General features: G+C 47.5%; 1 protein-coding gene across 2 annotated transcripts in view; it reads left to right on the forward strand.

Annotated features, from left to right (window-relative positions):
• Positions 1-333: 333 nt before the first annotated feature.
• PAQR6 (progestin and adipoQ receptor family member 6) overlaps positions 334-23,084 on the forward strand; it is a 54,760-nt gene continuing 32,009 nt past the window's right edge. The window contains exon 1 of one of the 2 annotated variants that reach the window (XM_068252175.1): positions 334-407. The gene's annotated coding sequence lies outside the window, so the exon portion shown is untranslated. Of the gene's footprint in view, positions 408-11,946; positions 12,023-23,084 lie in introns of those variants that run through there. The other variant, XM_068252176.1, reaches the window with a different exon arrangement.

Consider the following 23,084-nt stretch of genomic DNA (forward strand, 5'->3'; position numbering starts at 1 on the left):
CCAGAAGTGGAGCAGAAGCGTACGGTAACAGGCCGGCGTTTCCTCGTGTAACTCTAGCCTGGAGCCAGTCTTATTATCCCCCGGGCTGGCGTTGGAACTAGATGCTTTGGGGCTCACAATGGTGGGTGTGCACACGAGGGGCTCAGCGATGGGGCCAAATGACAGCCATACAAAGGAGGCTCTTAGAGACTCAGATCTCCTGACTGGAGGCCGCTGACCAATGAGTGTCGGCAGGGAGAGAGATGGAGAAGGGAGGGGGCCTTGGCCAAGGTCCAGCAGTTCAGTCAAGGAATGCAAAAAGCAGTCAGTGAAAGCAGATCCATTCCTCCCCATCCTAAAACAGCCTGACAACCCAGAGCAACCGGTGGCCGAAGGGGACCCATGAAATCAGAAGCCACCCGGACCAGGTCAGTTGGGCACACGTGGGTGGTGCAGTTGGCTGTGGTGCTGGAGGTGTTGCAGGACCTGTCGCTATGGGCTTTGCTCTACCACCGATGACAGCATTGGTCTGATTCATAAATTAATTTATTGATCAATAAACCATGTAACTAAGTGAAAGTGATGATGTCATCTCCTGGATGGGTTGCCGGTGGTAGCAACAATCATGGAAGGTCATAAATGCACTAACTTAGATGCCCAAAAGCTGTTCTCCTCTTCAAATCTGCCAGACTTAAAGGGGAAGTCTACTCTGATGGTGTCTTTTAGGTATGGTTAGGGTTTGGTTCAACTGTTAAGTTCTCATGTGTCATGAGACCTTCCCACCATTGTTCCTGGTGCTTTGTCCAGTTGTATTATGGCCCATACTCACGGGCTACAATTGTCGCCGCAACACACGGCGTGCGCGCGTTGCGGCGACAGGTCGCCCGTGAGTATGAGGCGCAACACGGGCGCGCACCCCGAACCGTCGCTTGTCGCTGCTGTCGCCAGGCGATTGGCGCGGTCAATCGCCTGTCGCTAGTCCGCGTGGGCATGCGGACTAGCGACAGCAACAAGCAGGGAATACTGTGAGCTTCCGGCGGGGGGAGGAACATCAGCGACAGCTTCCCCGCATCAGTTGCCAGGTCCCTCCGCCGTGTATATGCGGAGGGACCTGGCGACGAGCTGTCGCCGGCCTGTCGCGCACACTCTCCCGTGTGCTAGCGACAGGCCACAAATGTAGCCTGTGAGTATGGGCCATAACCTGGTCTGTACTTTATCAGGTTGTGTTGCTGGTTAGAGAAAGGGAGGGGAATACCTTGCTGGTCTAGTGGTCTTATGGCCCATACTCACAGGCTACTTTTGTTGAGCAGGCTGTGAGGGGTTCAGGAGAGGATGTGAGTAGGCAGTGAGGGGTTCAGATGAAGGCGGTGCAGGCAATGAGGAGTTCAGTAGGCGGTCTAAGCAGGCAGTGAGGAGTTCAGATGAGGGTCTGATCAGGCAGTGAGGAGTTCAGTAGAGGGTCAGGCAGGCAGTGAGGAGTTCAGTAGGCGGTCTGAGCAGGCAGTGAGGAGTTCAGATGAGGGTCGGAGCAGGCAGTGAGGAGTTCAGATGAGGGTCGGAGCAGGCAGTGAGGAGTTCAGTAGAGGGTCAGGCAGGCAGTGAAGAGTTTAGAAGAGGGTCTGAGTAGTCAGTGAGGGGTTCAGAAGAGGGTCTGAGCAGGCAGTGAGGAGTTCAGTAGGCGGTCTGAGCAGGCAGTGAGGAGTTCAGATGAGGGTCGGAGCAGGCAGTGAGGAGTTCAGATGAGGGTCGGAGCAGGCAGTGAGGAGTTCAGATGAGGGTCGGAGCAGGCAGTGAGGAGTTCAGATGAGGGTCGGAGCAGGCAGTGAGGAGTTCAGATGAGGGTCGGAGCAGGCAGTGAGGAGTTCAGATGAGGGTCAGGCAGGCAATGAGGTTCAATAGAGGGTCAGGCAGGCAGTGAGATTCAATAGAGGGTCAGGCAGGCAGTGAGGTTCAGTAGAGAATCAGGCAGGCAATGAGGTTCAGTAGAGGGTCAGGCATGCTGTGAGGTTCAATAGAGGGTCAGGCAGGCAGTGAGGAGGAGTTCAATGGAGGGTCAGGCAGGCAGTGAGAAGTTCAGTAGAGGGTCTGAGCAGGCAGTGAGGAGTTCAGAAGAGGGTCTGAGCAGGCAGTGAGGAGTTCAGAAGAGGGTCGGTGCAGGCAGTGAGGATTTCAGTAGAGGGTCAGGTAGGCAGTGAGGTTCAGTAGAGGGTCAGGCAGGCAGTGAGGAGTTCAGTGGAGGGTCAGACAGGCAGTGAGGAGTTCAGTAGAGGGTCAGGCAGGCAGTGAGGGGTTCAGTAGAGGGTCAGGCAGGCAGTGAGGGGTTCAGAAGAGGGATGGTGCAGGCAGTGAGGAGTTCAGTAGAGGGTCAGGCTGGCAGTGAGGAGTTCAGTTGGCGGTCTGAGCAGGCAGTGTGGAGTTCATAAGAGGGTCTGAGCAGACAGTGAGGAATTTAGTAGAGGGTAAGGCAGGAAGCGATGATTTCAAATGACAATCGGAGAAGGCAGTGAGGAATTCAGTAGAGGGTCAGCCAGGCAGTGAGGTTCAGATGAGGGTCAATACAGGCAGTGAGGAGTTTAGTAGAGGGTCAAACAGGCAGTGATGAGTTCAGGTGAGTGTCAGGCAGGAAGTGGTGAGTTCAGGTGAGTGTCAGGCAGGCAGTGAGGTTCAGTAGAGTGTCAGGCAGGCAGTGGTGAGTTCAGAAGAGGGTCAGGCAGGCCGTGATGAGTTCAGTAGAGGGTCAGACAAGGCCGTGATGAGTTCAGTAGAGTGTCAGGCAGGCAGTGGTCAGTTCAGAAAAGGGTCAGGCAGGCAGTGATGAGTTCAGTAGAGGGTCAGGCAGGCAGTGAGGAGTTCAGTAGAGGGTCAGGCAGGCAGTAAGGAGTTCAGTAGAGGGTCAGGCAGGCAGTGAGGAGTTCAGTAGAGGGTCAGGCAGGCAGTGAGGAGTCCTGGTGGTCACTAAATGAATAATTCAATGGTTCGTTACAATGCAGATACTGGTACATCCAGTACAGACACAATAAAAGCTTGAGGCCCCTTTTAAACGATGCCTCTTTCTTTGATGCACGCAGGATAATGCAACAGAAAAGTCTATAAGTCCTAACACACTAACCCCATCACGTTGCGTTGCACCGGAAGTGCCGGATACGCCGCCGGCCCACCACATAGTCAACAGCGCATTACCATCGCACTTCCGCAACTATGGAATGCATGTCAATGGGCGATACAGAAAATGTAAATACGTTGGTGGCGGTTGTGCAGCGTGCATGCACGGAATAACGCAAATACGATGGGGAAGCTGGAAATCCCAGTGACATACCTCCTGTCCAGCAGAGAGTACGTCACTGGGCGACGGGCATGTGTGTATGGGGGCGGAGCTAAGCATATGACCCGGTCAGCGCACTCTGCTGCAGGGTCATATGAATGTAGATTTTGGTGTTGCGATGCTATGTGATGGGGGCGGAGCAGTAAACGCTGGCCTTAGGTGTCCAGTACAGATGTGTTCACCCTGCTGTATTTGAAACATTTTACTTCTATGCATTTTAGGCTGTTATGAGCTCTGCAGTGCATTTTATGATTTGCCGTAAATTATCACTATCAGGAAAATTTGTAAGATTTAAAATCTATGTGATAAGTACATTTCTCCCAGAGTAAAATGCACTATAAAATGCACTAGTGACTAGTCCCTCTCCTCATGGGGGAGTCTCAGTATTTCCGTTTTGCTTTACAAAAGCACTCCCTGAAAAGTATCTATACAAACATACAGGCCAGTCTCCCTACTTGCTTGCACACTATTTTGACGGTTAGACTGAGCAACTTCTATTCTGTAAATGCTTTTAAAAATGAAGAAAACTGAGATTTCCTCATGAGGAGATGGACTACTCCATCAGATCTGCTAGATTTTCCAGATCTGTCAGATATGTACTTCCTACTGTAAAGGTGGCCATACATCTACAGACTTGGCGGCCAATTGACCATCAGATTCGATAATTATTGTCAAATTTTATGAAAATCGGTGCCACCAAGAGAATGCCCAGTCAACAATTCAACCAATTTTGGGTGGAAATTGGTTGCATGTATCGATCTGACATGCTGGAAAATCTCGGGCCAACATGCTTGATGCGGTGTGTGGCAGTAACACGGCGTGTAATATTTGCAAATAAGGAACACAACGGGAACCCCTGGCTGATGCTATAACCCTTCCCATGTGCTATACAGCTGGCAACCACATGGGGGTGTAAGTGCAGAAGTAGAATGAGGACAGCGGACAGGTAAAGTATAACTGCACAGGCACTGAGGGGGGAACATAAAACATTAGGAGGACTGCGACCGGGGGAGGCGAGGTGGTGTTACAAGGACAAAAAAATGCTGCAGACCCTAATTTTGTGGACCGTTGTGCCCAGCGGAACGGAAGGTTTTGCAGCACAATAGGAACCTATGAAAACGGATGTTTTACAGCACACTGGCTGTAAAAAACTGACCTTTTTCCCAGATCTAGATGGCCGGATCCGTACGGCTGGATCGGCAAAAAAATTGCTAATGTGAACCGGACCTAACTGTCTCCAGGCTCCAGCAGTGTGCAGTGGACAGGATAGAGTCAGTAAACCAAGGGTCTTATCTATTTGCCATAAATACCTCACAATCCTTGCAAGATCCCTTGTAATCATCTGGATGACACTTATATTTGAAAAAAAAATATCTCTACCTCATTTTCATTGTATGTTCTTCCGTTGTCAGTCGACAGGAACAGAGTCTGAAGAAGCAAGCTGGAAGCTTACTGTTTTTCTTTTAAATTAGCCAATAAACGAGAGCTTGTATTTTACAGACAGGAAGTTTTGAATCAGGATAATAAACCTCATTCGAAACTTCCTGTCTGTACAAGCTGGTGTCTCCAGCAATGCTTAGCTACTAAGATAAGGAATAAGGGCCAGACCAGTGCACACCAAAAACCTCTAGCAGATCCGCAAAACGCTAGAGGTTTTAGAAGCAAATTTTCAGAGCGATTCTAGGCATGTTTAGGGACCATTCACACTTGAGTGTTTTGCCGGCGATTTCGGCAAAACGCTCAAGCGCTAGCGCTTTTTAAAACGCTACAGCAATAAAACCCTATGGGCCCGTTCTCACTTGGGCGTTTTGCCGGTGATTAACGCAAATCACCAAACGCAAATTTGTAGCCTGCACCATTTTCAGGCGATTTTCCGGCGTTCGCGTTTAGTGCTATAGAAGCGCTAAACGCGATTGCAAAAAATGGCGATTTTTTTCACGTTAATCGCCAAAAATCGCCTGTGAAAAGCACTAGCGTTTTGCGTTTTGCAAGTGTGAATGGGCCCTGAGAGAGGTTTTCTAAACATGCCTAGCGTTTTTTGGAGCGTTTTTGTGTAGCAGATTTCCTATTTTGTTACAGTAAAGCTTTTACTGAACAGCTTCTGTAACAAAAACACCTGGAAAGCCGCTCTGATCTAGCGTTTTTCAGAGCGGTTTTCCACTTTCCTATACTTAACATTGAGGCAGAAACGCCTCAGAAATCTAAAAAATGCTGCAGCCCCTGAGTTTGCGTTTGTGGAAAAAACGAACCGCTCTGGTGTGCACCATCCCATTGAAATACATCATCCAAGCGGTTTTCAAACAGCTAGCATTTTTAAAAATGCTCCAGAACCGCTCTGGTGTGCACCAGCCCTAACACACACAATGGCCCCAATTCACTAGGGGCAGTTCTGTAAAATAATTTAGGCTGGTAAAATACAGCATTCAATATTTTACATTTTTTTTCACAAATTCACTTTAGCCTCATTTACACGGTACAATTTTCCTACAGATCGGATCTATTAGATAATTTCCAATCAGGCCAATTGGATTGCAATAGATTTTACAATAGATTTTGGGTACTTATCAATGCAAAATCTATCACAAAATTGATCTGAAACAATTTGGATGTCTACACACGATACAATTTCTTATCAGATCACCGGTCGATCTGATGGAAAATTGTACCGTGTAGATGAGGCTTAAGATTTCCCCGAAGGCGGTATAAGTTCGGTAATTTACTGAGCAAACATGCTTCAATTCACTAAGCCCTGCTCAGGAAGTCTCTCCAGCTGTGTAGCAGGTCAGACAGCAAGCTGTGAGTCTGTGTGCATGAGGCAAGTGTTTCTATGCAGTGCATCCCTGGAATCTCTTTAGATGTGCTGAAGCCACCAGGGGGAGCTCTTCTGTATAAGAGCATACTGATATTCACATCTAACGGGATGCAGAAAAACCTTTTACTGCTCTGCCAGACTGAAGTCCTGCCCTCCATGGTATCGGACCAAAGTGGGTGAGAAGCAGAGCTGTGTGGCTCTCCCTATTGGCTGTATGCTAAATCTGTCAATGTTACCACATGAAGAGTGTGAGTTACCCGCTGGTCAAATCTAGAGATAAATACCATACAGTTTTGCTTGAATTATGGAATGCATTCATCTTTGTGAATTGCAATTTCTTGACATTTCTTGAGGTATTTACTGCACAAATCAATCTTTTACCTCACTAGTTGGTAATTTTGCTTTTCAGTGCGGTAATAGGTTTAGTTTATTGGCATTGGGCAAGGTTAGCAGTAAAATCTTCTGTTTTCTACATTACTGAATGCAGTAATGCTTAGTGAATTTATGGCATAGCTTTTCTCCCACTTTACTCTTCCCCCTCCCCTGGCTTGTAGAGCCGGGAGACACAGGCTGGGGGCTGGAATGATTTATCTGTGACCTGTCCACACAGGAGCAGCTTGCTAGAGAGTAAGGATTAAAGCATACCAGAAAAATAGCCAAGTGCATCTGTAGGTAGCTTTTTGTCCATAATAGCACCATCATCTGGGCAATCTGCTCTCAAAAGCCTGTTCTGTGTACACTTCTGTTTGTGATGTTTAGATGTTTAGATATGGTTCCTATTAGTCCCCCCCCCCCCCCCCCCCCAACAAAAAAAAAAAATAAGCTGGAGACACCACGGCCTATCTCTATCTATGGACCAATATAATGAGAGGATGGGCTTTTGATCTGTCTGCCACATATGGGCATACAGGATCTTCTCAAAAAATTAGCATGTTGTGATAAAGTTCATTATTTTCTGTAATGTACTGATAAACATTAGACTTTCATATATTTTAGATTCAAATACACACAACTGAAGTAGTTCAAGCCTTTTATTGTTTTAATATTGATGATTTTGGCATACAGCTCATGAAAACCCAAATTTCCCATCTCAAAAAATTAGCATATTTCATCCGACCAATAAAAGAAAAGTGTTTTTAAAACAAAAAAGTCAACCTTCCAATAATTATGTTCAGTTATGCGCTTATTACTTGGTTGGGAATCCTTTTGCAGAAATGACTGCTTCAATGCGGCATGGCATGGAGGCAATCAGCCTGTGGCACTGCTCAGGTGTTATGGAGGCCCAGGATGCTTCGATAGCGGCCTTAAGCTCATCCAGAGTGTTGGGTCTTGCGTCTTTCAACTTTCTCTTCACAATATCCCACAGATTCTTTATGGGGTTCAGGTCAGGAGAGTTGGCAGGCCAATTGAGCACAGTAATACCATGGTCAGTAAACCATTTACCAGTGGTTTTGGCACTGTGAGCAGGTGCCAGGTCGTGCTGAAAAATGAAATCTTCATCTCCATAAAGCTTTTCAGCAGATGGAAGCATGAAGTGATCCAAAATCTCCTGATAGCTAGCTGCATTGACCCTGCCCTTGATAAAACACAGTGGACCAACACCAGCAGCTGACATGGCACCCCAGACCATCACTGACTGTGGGTACTTGACACTGGACTTCAGGCATTTTGGCATTTTCCTCTCCCCAGTCTTCCTCCAGACTCCGGCACCTTGATTTCCGAATGACATGTAAAAGTGACTTTCATCCGAAAAAAGTACTTTGGACCACTGAGCAACAGTCCAGTGCTGCTTCTCTGTAGCCCAGGCCAGGCGCTTCTGCCGCTGTTTCTGGTTCAAAAGTGGGCTCATGCTTCCATCTGCTGAAAAGCTTTATGGAGATGAAGATTTCATTTTTAAGCACGACCCGGCAGAAAATAATGAACTTTATCGTAATATGCTAATTTTTTGAGAAGATCCTGTATGTTCAGTAGCTGACCACATCTGCATACAGACCTAACAATACATCCATATGGCCTCTATACAATATTCTGTGCATATGAAGCTTGTACTTATTTGCTTGTCATAAGCCCTGCAGATTACAAGCCTCTATTGTATGCATATACTGATTGAAAGGACAACTGTAGTGAGAGGGATATGGAAGCTGACATATTTATTTCCTTTTAAACAATACCAGTTACCTGACGGCCCTGCTGATCTCTTTGGCTGCAGTAGTGTCTGAATCACACACCTGAAACAAGCATGCAGCTAATATAGTCAGACTTCAGTCACTACACCTGATCTGCTGCATGCTTGTTCAGGGTCTGTGGCTAAATGTAATAAGGTGAACGCTAATGATTTTTTTTTATCAGGAAATCAGATCAGACCTGTCGGAAATAATCGATTCAACCCATCTATCTGATGGGAAATTGCATGGTGTGTACCAGGCATTAGAGGCAGAGGATCAGCAGAACAGCCAGGCAATGTGTATTGTTGAAAAGTTGTCCTTAAAAGGACCACTATCGTGAAAATCATAAAATGTTAAATACATGTAAATGTATACAAATAAGAAGTATATTTCTATCCGAGTGAAATGAGCCATAAATGTCTTTTCTCATATGTTGCCGTCACTTACAGTAGGCAGTAGAAATCTGATGGAGCTGACAGGTATTGAACTAGTCCATCTCTTCATGGGAGATTCTCAGCAAGGCTTTTAGTCTTTATAAAGACATTCGATGAAAAGGATTTATACAATGATGGTGGACAGCCATCGTGCTTACTGAACAATTTTTTTGGCAGTTGGACGGAGCAACAGCCATTTACTAGGTTCTTTTGAAACTAAACAAAACCATGGCAATCACCCATGAGGAAAGGGACTAGTCCAAAACCTGTCAGTTCTGTCAGATTTCTACTACCTACTGTAAAAGACAGCAACATAGAAGAAAAGTAATTTATGGCTCGATCCACTTTGGAAGAAACCTACTTCTTCGCAAAAATCGTAAAATTTAAAATGCATGTAAACATATACAAATGTTTACATGCATTTTAAACGTTACGATTTTCGCGATAATGGTCCAGTGAATCTGGCGTTGTTGTAACGCAGACTGAAGCATAGCAGAGCGCGTTCCTATAAAGATTAATCCAACAAGGCATTTCATAGCGGTATTTCCCCAGGTGTATGATTGATTGCATTTCAGTTTCAAACACTGTTTTTCCCTTGCTGATAATCTGTTAGAAAAGATCACGTATATGTATTTGTTTCTGAGACATTCACACTAAGGGCGCTTTCGGCTTTTTTTAAACGCCATCGATTTTCAAAATCACTCTAAAAGCGCTTGTGCTGAGCAGTTCAATTCCGATCCGCTCACCAAAGCGCTGCCTGTGCCATTTTCTGAGCATTTTGGCTCATTGGAAGGTATAGGGAAATCGCAAAGTACTTGAAAAAAACGCTTTGTATAGCGATTCCCCCAGCGATTTTAAGAATAAATACATTGTGTTTATTCTTTTCCGGGTCAAAGAGTTCACTTCCTGACTAATGTCAGGAAGTGAAAAATCGAATCGCTCTGCAAAAGCGTTTAGAAAAGCGCTTTACAAAAATTTGCTACCGCGCAGGTAAGTGTCGGGAGGTGCTAAAAAAAAAATCGCACACAAAATCGCAAAACGCTGGTGTCAGCGATTTATGATGTGAACAAGACCTAAAGGTGGCGATACATCTCTCGACTTGGTTGGCTGATCGATTATCTGATTCGATAATTATTAAATCGGTGCAGCTGAAATTAGTCGCATGTATCGATTGGATATGCTGGAAAATCTTAGGCAGACGTGCTCGATTCAGTGCTCGACGGTAACCACAAGCGATAATGGCGAAAATGCAAACCCCGGCCGCGTTCACTCAAATGTTAGATGGACCCCCTGGTGCCTGTACAGTAATACTTTACCTGTGTCACGCTGTCCTCGAGTGTCTGCTACTGTGTTTGCAATCTTCTTCCTCATTGGCGCCCCAAGTGGCCGCCGGCATATTGCACGTGGGACGCCAGTGAGGAAGAAGTGTGCAACAGTACAGTGGACACTCAGGAGACAGCAGAAAGCTAAAGTATTGATGTACAGGCACCAGGGGTCCATCTAACATTTGGGGGGATGCAGCCGAGGGCAGCGAGATGGTGTCACGTCGAGGCCGATTCCCAAAAGATTTCATGCTGAAATCGATCGGGAATCAGTCTGCGGTTTCTGGCAGCCAGAAGTGTCTCTTAGCCTCAGCGTAATAATTGACAGCACAGCAGGTGTAGAAATACCTTTATGTGAGAAGTTGACGTCTATCTCAGTGATCTGCAAACTTGGCCCTCCAGCTGTTAACCCCCTTTCCGTTCCAATTCCCGTGGCAAGGGGGCAGCGCAGCACTTAAAATTTTTTTTTTTTTTTAATCATGTAGCAAGCCCAGGGCTTGCTACATGATAGCCGCTGAGCAGCGGCATCCCCCCACCCACTCCGATCGCCTCCGGCGATCAGAGTAAGCAGGAAATCCCGTCCAAAATGGGATTTCCTGCTGTGCTTCCCATCGCCATGGTGATGGGGCGGGATGACGTTGCCGACGTCATGGACGTCAGAGGGAATCCCGATCCACCCCTTAGCGCTGCCTGGCACTGATTGGCCAGGCTGCGCAAGGGGTCTGGAGGGGGGTGGGGGGCGGCGCGGCGGGTAGCGGCGAATTGGCGGCGAGCGGCCGCGATCGTAGTAAGCACTTTGCTAGCTGCGTACAATAAAAAAAAATTATGCAAATCGGCCCAGCGGGGCCTGAGAAATCCTCCTGCGCAGGTTACCCCGAGCTGAGCTCGGGATAACTGGCAAGGAGGTTAAAGAACTACAAGTCCCACAATGCATTAACCTTTATGAATCATGACTGTGGCTGTCAGACTCCCGCAATGCATTGTGGGACTTGTAGTCCCCGAACAGCTGTAGAACCAAGTTTGCACTGGTCTATCTTAAAGGACACTTCTGGGGAAAATGAAAAAACAAGTTATACTTACCCGGGGGGGGTTCCTCCAGCCCCTGGCTACCGATATATCCCCAGCCGCAGCTCCGGCGTCCCGGGTCCCCCTACGTTGCAGATGCCAACCTCGAACACGATTCGCTCACTCCTGCAGGCACAGAAGATGCCGACCTGGCTGGAGGAAAGTAGAATTTTTTTTTTATTTCCTCGGACATTCTCTTTAAGCGGAAAAAAGTGCCCCATATACTTAATAGAGAGAAGCCTCTGGATAATCTCCCTCGCCTCCACCAATCCAGCGCTTGGACCCCAAAACCTCTTCAACAAGGGCTTGTCAAAGAGTGAAAGTGGCCACACTGCACAGGTACAGGACATCTGCACAGTAACATGGAGCCGACCAGCCTCGACTTTTCCTGCAAACCCCTAGCGACTCTGTGCTACTGCCCAATCACAAGGTGTCCTGCGCCTGCATAGTACGACCACGCCCGTTCATGGACAGGATCATGAACGCAAATCTCCAGAGGGTCCCAGCGCCAGATCGGTGGTCTTCGAGGAGGACGTGGGAAGCCTCTGGAGCATCCACTCTACTGAAGTAAGTATCTGATTTTTGCTTTTTATACTTTAACCCGAGGCTAATGTTTTTTTATTGTCTCTGATTCTGTTGCGGTGCTCTATTATCTTTGAGTCTGTGGAGGTACATACACAGGCACCGTGACAGTCGCCCATACTGATTGGGGACCTCATAGCCAGGGCGACAGTTCCCAGACACAAGCTCATACAGGCAGCTATAGCTGAGCAACATGTCCTGTTGCCATGGTAAAGGGAGAGGAGAGCCAATGATGTGGTCCATGATGGGTTGGGTTCTGGCAGGCACAACAAGGAGGTGGAACATTGCATTCAGAGGTTTCCGGCACACAACGGGTGTGAACGTGACGTCAATCGATTGCGGTACTTTGCGCTGGACTGATGTGGGATCTTAATGATACATTACGCCATGGCGGTCGTTATCGCCAAGCTTCGCTAAGCGTCATTTGTGTAATCATGCCTATATATATATATATATAAGTCACGAGATTGTGGAAATGAATACTCGTTCCTCAAAAAAAAATCACTGTTCATCGGAAAAATCGTGAAGTGGGTACGGGTCATTATTCTTTGAGCCTTCAAGTTTGCATGATAAGATTTTCTGATTGTATGCTGATTGCATGCTGCTTGCAGTGGCTTAGCAATAGGGGATGCAGAGGTTGCAACCACCACAGGGCTCTTAGACCAGAGGGGCCCAATAGGGGTCCTCTTTCATCCATCTTATTAGCTTTTCAGTGGTTCTATGCTGGTAATGAACAGCACTATATATGCATTGAATAGTGCTAATCCTTAACAAACTGTTTTCTTACTCTAAATACACCTCTCAGCTGTCCCCTCCCCTGCTTACACCTCTCTCACACTACAGTTATCCCCTCCCCTGCTTACACCTCTCTCACACTACAGTTATCCCCTCCTCTGCTTACACCTCTCTCACACTGCAGCTGTCCCCTCCCCTGCTTACACCTCTCTCACACTGCAGCTGTCCCCTCCCCTGCTTACACCTTTCTGACACTGCAGCTGTCCCCCCCTCTAATTACACGTCTCTGACACTGCAGCTGTCCCCTCCCCTGCTTACACCTCTCTGACACTGCAGCTGTCCCCTCCCCTCTTACACCTCTCTGATACTGCAGCTGCCCCCCCCCCCCCCCTCTACTTACACCTCTCTGACACTGCAGCTGTCCCCTCCCCTCTTACACCTCTCTGACACTGCAGCTGTCCCCTCACATGCTTAAACCTCTCTGATACTGCAGCTATCCCCTCCTCTACTTACACCTCTCTCACACTGCAGCTGTCCCTTCCCCTGCTTACACCTCTCTGATGGTGCAGCTTCCCCTCCTCTGCTTACACCTCTCTGACACTGCAGCTATTTCCTCCTCTACTTACACCTCTCTCACACTGAAACTGTCACCTCCCCTTCTTACACCTCTCTGACACTGCAGCTGTCCCCTCCCCTGCTTACACCTCTCTGACACTGCAGCTGTCCCCTCCCCTGCTTACACCTCTCTGATGGTGCAGCTTCCCCTCCTCTGCTTACACCTCTCTGACACTGCAGCTATCCCCTCCCGTGCTTACACCTCTCTGACACTGCAGCTGTCCCCTCCCCTGCTTACACCTCTCTGACACTGCAGCTGTCCCCTCCCCTGCTTACACCTCTCTGACACTGCAGCTGTTCCCTCCCATGCTTACACCTCTCTGACATTGCAGCTGTCCCCTCCCCTGCTTACGCCTCTCTGACACTGCAGCTGTCCCCTCTCATGCTTGCACCTTTCTGACACTGCAGCTGCCCCCTCCCCTGCTTACACCTCTCTGATACTGTAGCTATCCCTTCCTCTGCTTACACCTCTCTGACACTGCAGCTATCCCCTCCTCTATTTACACCTCTCTCACACTGCAGCTGTCTCCTCCCCTGCTTACACCTCTCTAGCAGTGCAGCTATCGCCTCCTCTGCTTAAACTTCTCTCACACTGCAGCTATCCGCTCCTCTATTTACACCTCTCTCACACTGCAGCTGTCTCCTCCTCTGCTTACACCTCTCTAGCGGTGCAGCTGTCCCCTCCTCTGCTTACACCTCTCTCACACTGCAGCTGTCCCCTCCCCTGCTTACACCTCTCTGACACTGCAGCTCTCCCCTCCCCTGCTTACACCTCTGTGACACTGCAGCTGTCTCCTCCTCTGCTTACACCTCTCTGACACTGCAGCTCTCCTCTCCCCTGCTTACACCTCTGATACTGGGCCTGACCCTCCCCTGCTTACACCTCTGATACTGGGCCTGACGCTTACACCTCTCTGATACTGGGCCTGTCCCTCCCCTGCTTACACCTCTGATACTGGGCCTGACCCTCCCCTGCTTACACCTCTGATACTGGGCCTGACCCTTCCCTGCTTACACCTCTCTGATACTGGGCCTGACCCTCCATTGCTTACACCTCTGATACTGGGCCTGACCCTCCCCTGCTTACACCTCTCTGATACTGGGCCTGTCCCTCCCCTGCTTACACCTCTGATACTGGGCCTGACCCTCCCCTGCTTACACCTCTGATACTGGGCCTGACCCTCCCCTGCTTACACCTCTCTGATGGTGCAGCTATCCCCTCCTCTGCTTACACCTCTCTGACACTGTAGCTGTCCCCTCCCCTGCTTACACCTCTGATACTGGGCCTGACCCTCCCCTGCTTACATCTCTGATACTGGGCCCGACCCTCCCCTGCTTACACTTCTCTGATGGTGCAGCTATCCCCTCCTCTGCTTACACCTCTCTGACATTGCAGTTGTTCTTGGTAGGTTTTGGGGCTCCATATCAATACAGTGCTTGGGGCCCCATGTAAAACTCACACTGGGGCCCCAAGCTTCTTACTTACGCCACTGTCTGCTTGTATGCTGCAGAGAGGACGTCTGGTTCACAGTCTGGTCACATCTGATCCTGGAGAGCTTCTTGGTAATCAGTAAAGGTCAGGGCCCCGGGACGCTTCTTTAATAAGGTGTTTAAAAATAATATAATGAATTCTCCTGGTGCGGCAGCTGTCTGCATGTCGGGGAATAGCTCATCTTTGTAATGGAATCTCTGGAAGATTTGCAGCTTAATGACAGGCCACTCACAATAGCAGCTCTTTAATAAAGTGAATTAAAAATAGTTTTTTTTTCCTCACATGTTTGAAGTCATTTTAGCTGCTGGAAGTGGCCCAGAGAATGTTTCTGCTAATTGCCTCCCCGAACCGAGAGAACGGAGACATCAGATGTCTGCCTTGCTCTGCGGCGATGGCCTACTGCAGGGATAGCCGCAAAATCAAACTCCCCAAAAAGGACCGGTCACAAACAGAATTGCCGTCTCCCGTATCCACAGCTAACAACAGACGAATCTCAGTGGCTATGGATATGGAGGCTGCCATATTTATTTCCTTTTAAAATGGACCTGAACTCAGAACGTCCTCTCTGCTCTCAAAGATAAACAACAGCATAATAATATTTAAAGAAAAAAAAAGTCTTTGTTACAGCTGATACAAATCCTAAAATAAATCCCCAGTTCCTGCTTACTTCCTGCTTTCATGGAAGCAGACATATTGTTAACATTGTGTGCTTTCAAATGAGCTTATCTGCCATGGCAGTTAAGTGACATGGGGAGAGATCAAATTACAACTTGTGATTAGACACAGATGAGGGGTATTAGACAGGCTAGACTCTCTAAATACTTAGGCCACATACACACATCAGACCATAGTCTTTTGAAAATGAAAGATCACAGACCAATTTTACCCCCTTCCATGTAGTATGAGAGCCATACTCTACACAGTCTTTTCTATGGAGCTGAACTCCACATCAGACAGAAATCTTTGCAAGATGCTGCACACAAAGATGCTGTACACATGCAACAGATCAGTATCTGCAAAAGATCGGTTCCTGCCAAAGATCTGTTCCTGCAAATTGCATTCATAGTCTATAAGGTCTGCAGATCATCATACACACCTTGTTTAACTGACATTAATCTGCAGATCAGACAATCATCTGCAGATCTGAAAATCCATCATGGTGGATCTGATCTGCAGATGAATGTCTGTTAACCTTCCTGGCGGGTAAGCCCGAGCTGAGCTCGGGCTATGCCGCGCAGGAAGATATCTCAGCCCCTGGTGGGGCGATTTGCGCCATTGAAAGTGCTGTGCGCGCAGCTAGCACTTTGCTAGACGCACGCACGGCTTGATCGCCGCCGCTCCGAGGCGATCGCCCGCACGCAGCGGCAGAAGAGGCCCCTCCCCCCGCCAGAGCCCTGGGCTGCCCGGACCAGTGAGTTCCGGGCAGCGCTATGGGCTGGATCGGAGGCGCCTGACGTCAGGATGTCGGCTGACGTCCATGACATCATTCCGATCGTCGCCATGGCGACAGGAGAAGCCAAACAGGGGAGCGCGTTATATACGCGTTCCCCTGTTTGCTATTGATGCTGGCGACGATCGCACTAGAGGGACACATGCGCCCTCTAGTGGCGTTTCATGGAGCTACCACTCTGGTTGCTTTACATGAAACAAAAAAACATTTTTTTAAAAAAGGATTTTTGCCTATTTGGCAAAAAAAATTAACCGCCAGTTAGGTTAAACAAGGTGTGTATGATGATCTGCAGATCTCATAGACTATGAATGCATTTTGCAGGAATGGATCTTTGGCAGGAACAGATCTTTTGCAGATACTGATCTTTTGTGTCTGTACAGCATCTTTGTGTGCAGCATCTTGCAAAGATTTCTGTCTGATGTGGAGTTCAGCTCCATAGAAAAGACTGTGTAGAGTATGGCTCTCATACTACATGGAAGGGGGTAAGATTGGTCTGTGATCTTTCATTTTCCAAAGACTATAGTCTGATGTGTGTATGAGCCTATACAGGGTTCATTTCTCTAGGTTTTCCTTCTGTCCTGTGCAAGAGTTCAGGTCAACTTTAAGCAATACCAGTCGCCTGGCTGTCCTGCTGATCCTCTGCCTCTAATACTTTTAGGGCTCGTTCCCACTATCGCGAATCCGCATGCGTCCAACGCATGCGGATTCGCACATGTAATGCAAGTGGATGGGCCTGTTTCCACTGTAGCGTTGTTGAGGTGCGTTTTTTTCAGCGGTAAAAAAACGCACAAAAGAGCCAACGAATTCGCCTGCGAGTGGAATGCATGCAAATCGCCGCTGATGTATTTAATAGTAAAAACACATGCGTTTGTTACATGCGTTTTTACCTGTGATTTCGCGTGCGATTTCGCACCTTTTTCAATTTTATTTTGCCCTGGCAGTGTCATGGTTAATTTCGCATGGCACCCTGCCATGCGAAATCGCACGCGAAATCGCGGGTAAAAACGCATGTGGAAACGCATCCGCATGCGTTTTTACAAGAGTCGGAATGCCGGCGAAATCGCGTCGCAACAGTGGAAACAAGCCCTTAGCCATCGTCTAGACCCTGAACAAGCATGCAGCAGATCAGGGGTTTCTGACATTATTGTTAGATCTGACAAGAATTAGCTGCACGCTTGTTTCTGGTGTGAATCAGACACTACTGCAGCCACATAGACCAGCAGGGCTGCCAGGCAACTGGTATTGTTTAACCACTTAAGAACCGCTTGATTTTTTTATGACCTGTGCTGGGTGGGCTCTCCAGCCCCCAGCACAGATCAGCCTCCACGCAGGGCGATCGGACTCCCCCCCCCCCCCTTTTTTTCCCCACTAGGGGGATGTCCTGCTGGGGGGGGGGTCTGATCGCTGCCGGCTGTTTGTGTTTTGCGGCGGCGGCTGGTCGTTAAGTGGTTAAAAGGAAATAAATATGGCAGCCTCCATATCACTCTCAATTCAGTTGTCCTTTAAGGGCCTGTTCAGACTATGCGTGTTCCTGGACGTTTTCAGGGAACGCGTACTGGTACCAAAAACGCATAGAAACGGCTCGTAATGCTTTTTAATGGGGTAGTTCACATGTATGCGTATGAGACGCATACGTTTCTCATCCGCATTGCTGCACGCAGTTCTGTGCGATACGCATAGAAACGGACGCAATGAAAGTCTATGGACGCGTATCAAAAACGCGTACTATTGCGTTTTTAGCGTCCGTTTTCCTCTGCGGTTCCCATAATTCTTTTTTTTCCCCTGGGTCACGTGTTTGTGCAAAACGCAATAGAAAACGCATTCAAACGCAAGAAAAACGCATGCGTTTTTCAACTTGCGTTTCTTTGAATTTATACGCGTTCTACAAACGCAGCAAGTATGAACAGGCCCTTAGGGATAAACATTTGCATGTAATGTTTTTACTACATCGAGTGAATGATAATGTTTATTCAGCTCCCATATAGAGTCATCTTGAGCAGGGGCGCCGCGAGGCACCAAGCAGACCACGCGGCCGCTTGGGGCCTCAAGGTCTTAGGGGCCTCGGCGGCTCCGTGACATCGGCGTGACGTCACTGTTTTCCCGCAGCCCTGCGGGGCTGGCAGAACAGAGCAGGGCTACGGGAAGATGGCCGCCGCTGAAGCCCTGCTCTGGAGACTATTTTATGTCCCCAGTACAGGGCTTCGGGTGGCCATCTTCCCGTAGCCCTGCATTCAATCAGTGCGGGAGATTGGAGGAGGGAGGGAGCTCCGTGGGAACTGTGCGCCTGAGGAGCCGGCCAGGAGAGGAGACGGGGAGAGAAGACTTCTGCCAGTGCCAGCCTGCCAGGTGAGTAAATTCTTTTCTTTTTGCAGCTCTGATTGCGTTTATCTGCTGAAAATGTGCCCTAATTGCGTTTGATATCTGCTGAACTGTTCCCTAATTGTGTTTGATTTCTGCTGAACTGTGCCCTAATTGCGTTTGATTTCTGCTGAAAATGTGCCCTAATTGCGTTTTATTTCTGCTGAAAATGTGCCCTAATTGCGTTTGATATCTGCTGAAAATGTGGCCCTAATTGCGTTTGATTTCTGCTGAAAATGTGGCCCTAATTGCGTTTGATTTCTGCTGAAAATGTGCCCTAATTGCGTTTGATATCTGCTGAAAATGTGCCCTAATTGCGTTTGATTTCTGCTGAAAATGTGCCCTAATTGCATTTGATTTCTGCTGAAAATGTGCCCTAATTGCATTTGATTTCTGCTGAAAATGTGCCCTAATTGCGTTTGATTTCTGCTGAAATGTGGCCCAAATTGCGCTTGATTTCTGCTGAAATGTGGCCCAAATTCTGTTTGTTTATTTTCTGGTGTCTTGGGTAACTGTTGCTGCATTTATTATTTAATGGTCATAGTTGGCTATATTTGCTGTGCTACGGTTAAGCTCCGCCCATACAATGTCATGGCCACGCCAATCTTTCGGCTCAATCACCCCCACATCCATTTTTCCCCCCAAACAGCCCCGCCCCAATCCGCCCTCCAGCTCCACCCACATGTCATGGCCACGCCCACTTATGTGGGCTAGTCACACCCATTTTTCGCCGCGCCGCAGGATAGGGCCACTTCCTACAGTCTGCTTGGGGCCACAAAAACCTTAGCTGCACCTCTGATCTTGGGCTACTGCGTTTTTCATCTGTTCAAGCACTTAGGGCCTGTTTTCACTGGTGCGGTTTCCACTGGTGCGGTTTCCACTGGTGCGGTTTCCACTGGTGCGGTTTCCGCGCTGAATCAGCAGAGTTTCCCCACAGGCAAATCATGCTGGGAAATTCTGCCATAGGGTAGAATGGCGCCACCGGCCCGAATCGCTATCGCTTGTGCTAGTGATTCGGCCGACATTACCTTCCAAAATGGTGCAGGAGACTGCGAATCCCATAGCATGGCACGGCTGATGGGATTCGTCTGCGTACCCGGAAGTGACGCCGCGCGTCTAGCAGAGGCATGCGTCACAAGTGGAAACGGGCTATTACAAGTGTTTTGAAGCGGATCTGAACTCAAAACTTCCTCTCTGCTCTAAAAGATACATAATAGCATAATAACCTTTAAGCAAAAAACATTTCTTTGTTACAGCTGATACAAATCCTAAAATAAATCTGCACTGTTTCCACGTCCTGATTCATGGAAGCAGACATATTGTTAACATCCTGCGCTTTCAAATCAGCTTCTTTGCCATCTCTGCCATGGCAGTCATGTGACACAGGGAAGAGTTTAGATTACAAATTGTGATTAGACACAAATAAGGGGGAATTAAACAGGGTAAACGCTCTAAATTCATACGGGGTGCATTTCTCTATGTTTCCCTTCTGTCCCAAGCAAGAGTTCAGGTCCACTTTAAGGTAGCTTTACATCAAGGGACTTGACGGCCAATTGACCCGACCATACGATTCAATTATTATAATCGGAATTGGATGAGAATCAGTGTCGCCAAGTACACGTCCGATCGACGATGTGACCAATTTCGGGCCGAAATTGGTCGCATTAATCAGTCGGTTATGCTGCAAGATGTAGGGCCGTCTTGCTCTATCAGGTGCGCGGCAGTAACAGCGAGCGATATCGGAACGAGCGACAAAACCCCCAACGCTGTTCCTCCAATGTGTGTGTATGTAATGTATATGTGCTGTAATGTGCATTTATACATTACCTGTCCTGTGTCGCGGTGCCCGTCTGTCTTCCACCGCTCTATTAGCCCTATACACGCTGCCGGCGCATAGCATGCCAGCGCGTGACGTCACACATGTCCAGTCTCTTCCAGTCTCTAGCCAGGAGGCGTGTCCTCAGACTGCCACGGAGTTGGGGGGGTTGGAAGGGGAGTGAGCATGCAGCTGGCGGTTGCTGAGGTGAAAATGATGATCTGGAAATTGGCACAGCTGGTGTTTCCATTTTGTATTTTGCAAAAAACTGCATTTTAAATTTACACAAAAAAACATTTTCAGTTTTCATAATCTACTAAATGCATGTTAAACAAAAACAACATTGCGCCTAAACGTCAGCCTTAAAGAGTAACTTAAGCTAAGGATTGAAATTTACTCCAATCAGAAGCTGATACCCCCTTTCCCATGAGAAATTCTTAACTTTTCTAATAGATCATCAGGGGTGCTGTGTGGCTGATATTGTGGTGAAATCCCTCCCACAATGTGATGTCATGACCATGGTCCTGACAGTTTGCTGTCTGTGAACCTCATTGCATTGTGGGAAATAACGTCTTTTTCTAACCGCCAAGCAACCAGAATCTCCCTCTGTGCATAGAACTCTCATAGAACTCTGGTGCACACACCCGAAGAGCCTTTCTGAGCGCTTTGTAATTTTAAAAGCTCCTGCTGCATGTGCGCACACTGGAGCGATGTGATTTTGTAAAAATCCCCCATAACATTGCATTAGCAAGAGCTTTTAAGTTCTCTAGCTTTTTAAAAGCTCTCGTGGTGTGCAGCAGCCCTAAGGAACATTCCGTACAGAAGATCTAGTAGAACTAAAGATGTCAACATCAGGGGGATACATTTCAGAATGTAAATCAGGGAGAGGAAAGATTCTACAAATGGGCAAACACTGACTAAATCATCTATAAGGCCTGGAACCCACTGAAATCAGCAAACGCAAAACGCAACCGCTAGCGTTTTGTCTGAGCGGTTTGCAAGCGGATTCATGCGCGTTTTTGGTCGTGTTTTGCAACATTGTATTTTTTTGCCCAGCGGGTGCGTAGCGTTTTGCGTTTTTATCCTGATTGGTCCTGTGAATTATTTTTAATTTTGTTACAGTGTGCTGAACCGCAAAACGCTAGCAAAACCGCTCAGTTTAGGTTTTGCTGAGCGTTTCTGCTAGCGTTTCAATACTTTGCATTGAAGCGCTAACGCTCCCAAAATGCTGCAGGTCCTGCGTTTGCGTTTCTGGGAAACGCAAACGCTCCTGTGGAAGTTGCCCCATCCATTAACATTAGCCCAGCGTTTTGGCAAACTGCTAGCGTATCGCAGTGCTGCCAAAACGCTGCCAAAAGCGCTCCTGTGGGTTCCGGGCCTAAATGAATATTGTAAACAATAAGTGCTATTTCACACTAGAGGGATTTTTCGGCGTTTTACCGCCACGCCCGTAGTTTGCGCTTTCCATGGTAAAATGAAAGTCCATAGACTTTCATTTTACCTTTCAGGCTGCATTTCCACTTGTGCGGTGCGAATCGCTGCGGTAAAAAATCGCATGCGGATGCAAAAAATGGATGACGGTGTATGCGAATTTAACCATGGCAGTGCTGGTGTGATTTTCCATTGTTTCTATGCGAATTCGCATGCGAATTTGCATGAATTCTCATGCGAATTTCCTATTAAATACATTGTATGCGATTCGCATAGCGGTATGCACAGAAAAACGCAAAGGAATCCTGACAAGTGGAAACAGTCCCATTCACTCGTATTGCTATGCGAATTTGCTTGCGAAAAACGCATGCAAATTCGCGATAGTGGAAATGAGCCCTCACACTTAACGCCACGTTTTTGAGAGTTGCGTTTTGAAGCTCCTCGGTGCTTTTTCAGGGCTGACCGCGGCGTTTCGCGTTTCAATGATAGTCAATGGAAAAAGCAAACAACAGCTTTTTTAAAACGTTTCAACGCTGAAAATCCCCAGAATTCAATAAAAAAGACGTTTTCAGAGCTGTAAAATGCTTTGAAAATGCTATGGAAAAGCTATGTATTGGCGTTGAAAAGCATAAAAAACGCCTTCAAAAAGCACCAAACGCTGACAGCAAAAGGCAGCGTTTTAGCCTTTTCTACCGCAGCCTCTAGTGTGAAAGAGCCCAAAGACATTTTATTATGTCATTTTCACTACAGTTCCTCTTTACAGTAGAAAACAACACCTGAAGTGAGAGGTATATAGAGGATGTCATATTTATTTCCTTTTAAATAATGCCAGATGCCTGGCTGTCCTGTGGATTTTTCTGGCATCAGCAGAGTCTGAATCAGACACCTGAAACAAGCATGTGGCAAATTCTGTCAGACTTCAGTGAGAAACATCTAATCTGCATGCTTGCTCAGGGTCTATGGCTAAAAGACAGGGGATAAGCAGGACAGCCAGGCAATGTGCATTGTATAAAATTAAATCAATATGTCAGCCTCTACATCCTTTCACTTCAGGTTCCCTTTAAAGTGAACCCGAGGTGAGAGTGATATGGAGGCTGCCATATTTATTACCCTTTAAGCAATACCAGTTACCTGGCTGTCCTGCTGATCCTCTGCTTCTAAAGGCTCATACACACATCAGACTATAGTCTTTGGAAAATGAAAGATCACAGACCAATCTTACCACCCTTCATGTAGTATGAGAGCCATACTCTACACAGTCTATTCTATGGAGCTGAACTCCCCATCAGACAGAAATCTGTGCAATATGCTGCACACACAGATGCTGTACAGACACAAAAGATCAGTATCTGCAAAAGATCCATCCTGGTGGATCTGATCTGCAGATGAATGTCTGTTAAACAAGGTGTGTATGATGATCTGCAGATATCATAGACTATGTATGCATTTTGCAGGAACGGATCTTTTGCAGGAACGGATCTTTTGCATGAACAGATCTTTTGCAGA

The sequence above is a fragment of the Hyperolius riggenbachi genome, chromosome 9 (genome assembly GCF_040937935.1).
Source record: "Hyperolius riggenbachi isolate aHypRig1 chromosome 9, aHypRig1.pri, whole genome shotgun sequence".
In the NCBI taxonomy this organism is placed as follows: Eukaryota; Metazoa; Chordata; class Amphibia; order Anura; family Hyperoliidae; genus Hyperolius; species Hyperolius riggenbachi.